The sequence below is a fragment of the Mandrillus leucophaeus genome, unplaced genomic scaffold, assembly GCF_000951045.1.
Source record: "Mandrillus leucophaeus isolate KB7577 unplaced genomic scaffold, Mleu.le_1.0 Scaffold249, whole genome shotgun sequence".
NCBI lineage: Eukaryota > Metazoa > Chordata > Mammalia > Primates > Cercopithecidae > Mandrillus > Mandrillus leucophaeus.
In genome coordinates, this window is record NW_012102576.1 from 277,902 (window position 1) to 286,355 (window position 8,454).

The 8,454-nt window shown below is 44.5% G+C and overlaps 1 pseudogene; it reads right to left on the minus strand.

Annotated features, from left to right (window-relative positions):
* Positions 1-271: 271 nt before the first annotated feature.
* On the minus strand, positions 272-891 carry LOC105542034 (annotated as a pseudogene).
* Between the last annotated feature and the right edge of the window lie 7,563 nt (positions 892-8,454).

An 8,454-nucleotide genomic window follows, 5' to 3' on the forward strand; every position in this document is an offset into this window, starting at 1 on the left:
AAAAAAAAAAAAAGTCTACACTAAAATCTTTGGTTGAATGCTTTTATACTTTCCACAGAACAGAAACTAAAATAACCTGTTATACAATTAGTCACGAACACAGTCCTCAACTTTTTTGCCCATACACATGAGTATTTGTGTAAAACATATCTTCTTTGTAGCAGCTAGGCCTTGCCACCACCGTGCTTGGCTGAGTTCACAAATCTGTTGTTACCTGTAGCTTTCCTGTCACTTCTCTGGCTCTCCTGTCCTGCTAAGCTTTGTTTCCTAATTAAAATCTTCTGCCACTGCCATAGCTACTGTTGCTACTAGAACCGCCATAGGCACCTTGGTTTCTTGGTTTGGTCAAGTATTGGCCTCCACCACCACAGGGGCCAGAGCTTCTGACTCCAAAGATTTCTCCCTTCATGGGTCCAAAATTTGAAAACTGATTGTTGTAATTGCCAAAATCATCGTAGCTTCCACCACCTCCCAAATTGCTTCCATCATTACCAAATCCATTATAGCCATCCCCACTGCCACCATATCCACCACCACCATGGCTGCCACCAAAGCCATCACGACCATGAAGTTTTCTCCACTACCAAAGTTGTCACTCCCACCAAAACCACCTCCACGACCACTGCCAAAGTATCCAGAACCACTTCGACCTCTTCGGCTAGATGAATCACCAGCCATCTCTTGCTCTGACAGCGCCTTCCTAACTTCACAGTTGTGGTCATTCACAGTATGGTATTTCTGAATGACAGTCTTATCCACCGAGTCATGGTTGTCAAAGGTTACAAAAGGCAAAACCCCGTTTTTTGCCACTGCCTCAGTCAGTCATGATTTCAATCACTTCAATTTTTTCAAACTGTTCAAAATAATCTCTTAGGTGATGTTCTTCAGTGTCTTCTTCTTCTTTTCTTTCTTTTTTTTTTTTTTTTTTTTTTTTTTTTTTTTTTTTTTTTTTGAGGCAGAGTCTGGCTCTGTCACCCAAGCTGGAGAGAAATAGCATGATTTTGGCTCACTGCAACCTCTGCCTCCCGGGTTCAAGCGATTCTCCTGCCTCAGCCTCCTGAGTAGCTGGGACTATAGGCGTGCGCCACCACGCCCGTGGAATTTTTGTATTTTTAGTAGAGATGGGATTTCACCATTTTGGCCAGGATGGTTTCGATCTCTTGACCTCTTGATCCCCCGCCTCGGCCCCGCAAAGTGCTGGGATTACAGGAGGCTTCAGTGTGTTCTTTCATGCCATCAAGAAACATCTTTTTCACAGTGAAGTGGGCACCTGGTCTTTGAGAATCTTCTCTTGAGACAGCTCTCTTTGGTTCCACAACTCTTCCATCCACCTTGTGTGGCGTTGCATTCATGGCTGCGTCCACCTCCTCCACAGTGGCATAGGTGACAAGCCCAAAGCCCCTGGAGCGCTTGGTGTTTGGGACTCTCATTACCACACAGCCCTGAGCATTCCCCAGGCTCACAGTGGCTCCTCAGGCTCCCATTGGTTGTTTCAAAGCTCAGCCCTCCAATGAAGAGCTTCCTCAGCCGGTCAGGCGCTTTAGGAGACTCTGACTTAGACATGACGGCAGGGAGAAGAGAGTCTTTAACGACGCTTCCTCGGTGGCGTCCGAGGGCAGAAAGGCAAAATCTATTTTCTTAGCAATTTTCAAGAATACAGTACATTTTGTGTGTGTGTGTGTGTTTTAATTTTTTATTTATTTTTATTTTTTTTAGATGGAGTTTCACTTTTGTTGCCCAGGCTAGAGTGCAATGGTGCGATCTCGGCTCACTGCAACTTCTGCCTCCCGGACTCAAGCGATTCTCCTGCTTCAGCCTTCCAAGTAGCTGGGATTACAGGCGTGCACCACCAGGCCTGGCTAATTTTTGTATTTTTAGTAGAGACGGGGTTTCACCATGTTGGCCAGGCTGGTCTTGAACTCCTGATCTCAAGTGATCCATCTGCCTTGGCCTCCCAAAGTGCTGGGATTCCAGGCGTGAGCCGCGGCCCCCGGCCTGAATAAGCTGTTATTAACTACAGTTACTTCCTTGCACAATAGACCTCTTGAACTTATTCCTCCTCTCCAACTGAAATTTGGTATATTTTGAAGAATATCTCCCCAATCCCCCCTCCTCATTTTAAGTTTTAACAAAGTCAAAACTGTCATTGTTTTCCCCTTATTGTGGATTTTGGTATTCCACCTAGAATTGCCTGCTTGGGATTTTACTTGTATTTTTCCAAATTTTTTTTTCTAATAAGTTTATATTTTTAATTAATTTATTTATTTGAGACAGTCTCTGTTGCGCAGGCTGGAGCGCAATGGCATGATCTCGGCTCACTGCAACCACCTCTGCCTCCCGGGTTCAAGCGATTCTCATGCCTCAGCCTCCCAGGTAGCTGGGATTACAGGCACGTGCCACCACACTCGGCTAATTTTTGTCTTTTTAGTAGACACGGGATTTCGCCATATTGGCCAAACTTCTGACCTCAGGTGATCCACCCGCCTTGGCCTCCCAAAGTGCTGAGATTACGGTGTGAGCCACTGTGCCCTGCCCTCTCTTAAACTGGCTTTAATTATTATTTGGTTTCACATTTTGATCTGTAGTTAATTTTTGCAGTTGTGATATCTAACTTGGAAGAGAGAAGATGGACTGAGTTCTGGGCAAAGTCTTGGATTATTGAGAGGGAAGGAAAAAGTTTGAAGATGAAAGTGATGAGAAAGGGTAGTGGATGGGGTGGGCAGGTGGCATGTGCCTCAAAGAAGCCATTTTTTGGGGGTATTGTTTTTATTGTGATAAAGTGTACATAATATGAAGTTTATCACTTTAACCATTTCTAAGTGTATAATTCAGTGACATTAATTACGTTCACCCTGTTGTGCAGCCATTATCACTCTCCATTAAAGGAACCATTGTTTTTTTTTTTTGAGATGGAGTCTGGCACTGTCGCTCAGGCTTGAGTGCAATGGTGAGATCTTGGCTCATTGCAAGCTCCACCTCCTGGGTTCACGTAATTCTCCTGCCTCAGCCTCCCAAGTAGCTGGGATTACAGCGGCCTGCCACCACACCTGGCTCATTTTTTGTGTTTTTAGTAGAGACAGTGTTTCACTATGTTGGCCAGACTGGTCTCGAACACCTGACCTTGTGATCCGCCGCCCCTTGGCCTCCCAAAGTGCTGGGATTACAGGCGTGAGCCACTGTGCCCGGCCTAAAGGAACCATTTTTCTATGATGAAGAAACAATGGTCTGGAGTCAGCAAGGAAAACAACAATAACAAAAACGCTGACTTTCCTCTCTTCCACGACTTCCACTCTCGTTGCAGCTTAGTAGCCTCATGTTGTGAGGAGATAATTTTTAAGAAACAGTTGGCTTGTAGTTAAGGCAAAGAGGAGTGGGGATGTTCTGTGTAAAGGTTGACAAGATAGGGTGACCTGTTTTCAATTGAACAAGTGTTGCAGTGAGCACACCAGATGGGATCTCCCGGCAGAGGGTAGTGAGAGAATGGTCCAATTGTGGAGGCCTAGGTTGCAACGGCATGAGAGTGTGGGCAGAAATTAATTTTACAATTTTAGAATTAATTCTTTTTGGGGATTTCCCTCCAGGGCTGCTGCACGTGGCGAGGGCTCAACCCCCCAGACACTCCTGTGAGGCCGCTGGTCACCCAGGGGCACCTTTCAGCTGGGAGGAGCAAATGCCCTTTCTCTTCAGAGCTAAAAAACTCAGTCTCATTTAGCTATGAAAGCAACAGTTCAGTTCCTCACGCAAATGCACACAGACAAACTGAATCACGATAAATTTTAGGAGAAAAAGCAATAGAGAACTCCCTTTAGAATGCATCTCTGAAGTAGAATTGGGATCTTAAACAACAATTTCCTAGGAGAAAACCAGCTCAGAATAAATCAAGGACCGTCAACCAAAGGGAGGTCTGGGGCTCGGGGGGACTTACCAGTTCCACCAGGAGAGAAACTTGAACTCAGTGGGACTTCGATGGGCCCCTGCTGGGACCTTAGCTCTGGATTCGAGCTAGTCTTTCAGCGTCCTGAGTCTTCTCTGAGGTCTCATGTATTTGGGCGCCAAAATATTGTCAACAAAAAGAGTCAAACTCTGTAAAACATTTTAAGAGATTTATTCTGAGCTACATATGAGTGACCATGACCCATGACACAGCCCTCAGGAGGTCCTGAGAACATATGCCTAAGGTGGTCGGGGCACAGCTTAGTTTCATATGTTTCAGGGAGGCATGAGATGTCAATTAAATACACTTAAGAAATACATTGGTTTCATAAGGAAGGTGGGACAACTCAAAGTAAGGGCTTCCAGGCTACAGGTAAATTTAAATATTTTCTGGCTGATAATTGCTTGAGTTTGTCTGACTCATATTAATTTCCTGACAAAGTACCGTAAACCTGGTGGCTAAAGCCAGCAGAAATGTATTGTCTGATAGTTCTGGAGGCCCAAAGTCAAGGTGTTGGCAGGGTTGGTTCCTTCTCGGGGAGAATCTGTTCCATGCATCTCTCCCAGCTTCCAAGAGCCCCATGTATTCTTTGGATTGTAACCGATCACTCAAATCCTCTGTCTTCAAATGGCATTTTCCCTGTGTCTTTTTTCACATGATTGTCTTCTTATAAGGACACCCGTCATATTGGATTAGGGGCCCACAGTATTCCACAATGACCTCATCTTTAATTACGTCTTCAACAACCCGATTCCCAAAGAAGGTCACATCCTGTGGTACTGAGGGTTAGGGCTTCAGCATATCTTTTTTGGGGAGACATAGTTCAACCCACAACAAAGACCTGAGATCGACAGAAAGGAGTGTTCAGGTGAAGATAAAGGATTGTGGAGACCAAGTTTTATTGTGCAGAGGAATCTCTCAGATAGCAGACTTCAGAGAGACAGCAGGTTGTGAAATGTTTCTTATCAGACCTAAAAGGGTGCCTTGCTCTCAGTTGATTATCTCCTGGATCTGGAAAGGAAGGAAGGAAAACAAAGGGGAAAGGGGATTCTATGGATTTTTCCCAGAAGAGACTTTGCAGGGCAATTTCAAGGTACGGCCAGGAAATATATTTTGGGGTGAAATACTTTTTCATTGTCTTGTAATGTTATGCCAGCGTCAGATTGAAAAGTAAGTCACGATACATAGGGTCAAATAAAACCCATCTGATGAGAATTTATGGTTTGTAGGGCATGATTCCCTAGACCCCTTAGGTAAGAATTTGGGCAAGATAAAAAATCAGAGCTTAGTCCTCCATACCAAAATCTATATGAATCAGGGTTCTCCAGAGAGACAGAATCAATAGGATATAGAAAGAGATTCATCATGAGGAATTGGCTCATATGATTTTGGAAGCTGAGAAGTCCCACAGTCTGGTATCTGCAAGCTGGAGACTCAGGAAAGCTGGTGATGTAGTCCAGTCCAAGCTCCAAATTCTGAGAACCAGGAGAACTGATGGTGTGAGTTCTAGTCTAAGTCCAAATGCCTGAGAACTAGAGGTCTGATGGTATAAGTTCCAGTCAAGTTTGAAGACCCGAGAACCAGGAGTGCTGATGATGTAAGTCACAGTCCGAGGGCAGAAGAAGAGTGGTATCCCACCTCAAACAGTCAGCAGAGAGAGAGAGACGGGGGGCGAAAGAGAGAGAGAGAGAGAGAGAGAGAAAGAGAGAGAACTGTCCCTTCCCTTGTCTTTTTGTTCTGTTCAGACTTTCACTGAATTGGATGATGCTCAACCACGTAGGGCATCTGCTCTAGTCAGTCCGCTAATGTAAATACTAATCTCTAGTGGAAACATCTGAACAGACACACTCAGAAGTAATACTTAACCAGGTATCTGGATATTTCATGGCCCTGTTAAGCTGACACATAAAATTAATCATCACAGAAGCTCACCTATGATTAATTGATTTTTTTGAGGGTGCAAAAAGCTACTCAGTGATGAGTATAACAAAATATTAGAAAGAGATTATTTTTTGGTTGACTCAGAATTTTGGCTAAAATCTAAAGCTGAGAACAATAGGTGTTAAGAAATCCTATATTCCAAAGAGAGTTCTTAGCATACCCTACAGGACTTTCCAAAACTGGTCTAAGGACAATTACCAACAGACTATATCAGGAAAAGATAGAGACTTAATGAAGTCACCTTTGCAAAATTATGACTGTAGAGAAAACTGACATAGTCGACTCCATTTTGCTTCTAAGCTACAAGATGTCTTCGGTGATTCCTCAGTGTAGGCCAAACTAACTTCGGGAGGCACTTAATTTATACTTTAACCTTAAAGCAAAGATGATAATAGCCCTTTCCTAAAACTAAACCACCTCTGTACAACCAATGAAAGGCCACAGGTTAGGATTATGAGAGGGGCCTGAATTCTGCTGAAATGTGGGCAAAGTTAAATGATAACCAGCCGTTGTTCTGGAGGTCACAAGATTTGTAACTTCCCTAATTACTCCTATAGATAACATCTACTATTATAGAACCCAAGACTGGCCTTTTGAGATTTTTTTCAGACTGTTACATTTCTCAAGACCAGCTGACTCGAGCCAGACCTGCAACTCATGAGTCAATCAGTCCTGCAGCCCTACCCAGAGGCAACTCAGTGCCTGAAGACTATTTTTCACACCCCTATGATTTGACCCCAATCAATCAATATTCCCCATTCTCTAGTCCTCTGACCACCAACTATCCTTTAAAACCCCTAAACTTCGAGCCTTCAGGGAGACTGATTTGAGTGATACTTCTGGTTCTACTCCATGAGTTAGCCTCCTGTCAATCAAACTCTTTCTTTACTGCTGTGCCGTAGTCTCAGTGAATTGCTGTTGCCTGTGCAGAGGGCAGGAAGAACCTGCCGGTGATTACATGATTGCAGAGACAAATTATTTTAAAGAATTTGTGAATTGAAAGATTGCTGGCGTCTGGTGTGGTGGCTTACACTTGTAACCCCAGCACTTTGGGAGGCCAAGGCGGGAAGATTGCTTGAGCTTAGGAGTTCAAGACTGGCCTGGGGAACACAGCAAGTCATCATCTCTAATAAAAATAAAAAAATAAAAAAGTTAGCTGGGCATGGTGGTGCATGTCTGTAGTCCCAGCTACCAGGGAGGCTGAGGTGAGAGAGGATTGCTGGAGACTGGGAGATAGAGGCTACAGTGAGCTACAATCATACCACTGCATTCCAGCTAGGGTGACAGAATGAGACTCTTAAAACAAACCGAAAAGGATGACTGGGGTATATCCCCTCCCACCCTGATTCCAAGTGAGAGGTGAAACAAGAGGGCACTATGGAGAGATTGGGCGCTGCTTGCTGAAGGTGGACAGAGTCTTACTCCTTGACTCTACGCTTGCTTGACTACGGGAGCTTGTAAATTTGAGACAGCATGGAGAACAAAAAAGTGTTTGGAAGAACGTGACCTATGTCCCTTATTGAAGAGGACAAAGACACTTCTGTGTGACTATTGTTTAGAGAGGCCCAGTGGTGAGAAGTTAGCAGAAGTTGCTCCTGATGACAGGGTGAGGTGGGGTGGCTTCAAGGTGCAGCTTTGTTATTTGGTGAGCGGGTATATGAGCTCCCCTCATCCCTGAAGAAGCGGATGTGGGTTTCAGTCGTCTACGAAGGGCTTCATCCAAGCGGACTCCCTATTGCTGAGGAGAGCCTACAAGAAAAAAGCCATGTTGGATGCTTCACTAGAAGTTGAGAGCTAAGGTAAAGTCACAGGAGGCCTTCCAGAGAGCATCTCACCTGTATCGGGGAATGATGCCCTGCAGAAATTCCCCAGGGAGGTATCTCTGTGTAGGATCTCCTAAGACCCATCGAAGGACACCATGAGGGACAATTGGTGTTTGTGTATTGTACCAGTCAGGTTTCAACCAGAGAAGCAGAACCAGGAGAAGAGATACACACAGTCATGCACTGCATAATGATGTTTTGGTTAACAATGGATCACATATCTGACATAAGAATATCCGTAAGATTATAACGAAGGTGAGAAATTCCTAGTGACATTCTATCTCTAGGGACATCATAGCTGTCACAACATCACAGCACAACACATTGCTCGTTACTCATGTGTTCGTGGTGATGCTGGTGTAAACAAACCTACTTCACTGCCAGTTGTGTAAAAACTATAGCACATACGGTTATGTATGATACAGAAAACCTGACGACAATACGTGCCTCTGTTATTGATTTATGTACTTAACATACTAGACTTCTTTTTTTTTTTTGAGATGGAGTTTCACTCTTGTCACTCAGGCTGGAGTGCAATGGTGTGATCTCGGCTCACTGCAACCTCTGCCTCCCGGGTTCCAGGGATTCTCCCGCCTCAGCCTCCCGAGTAGCTGGGATTACAGGCATGTACTATCATGCCTGGCTCATTTTTTGTATTTTCAGTAGAGACGGGGTTTCACCATGTTGGCCAGGCTGGTCTCAGACTCCTAACCACAGGTGATCTCCCCGCCTCGGCCTCCCAAAGTGCTGGGATTA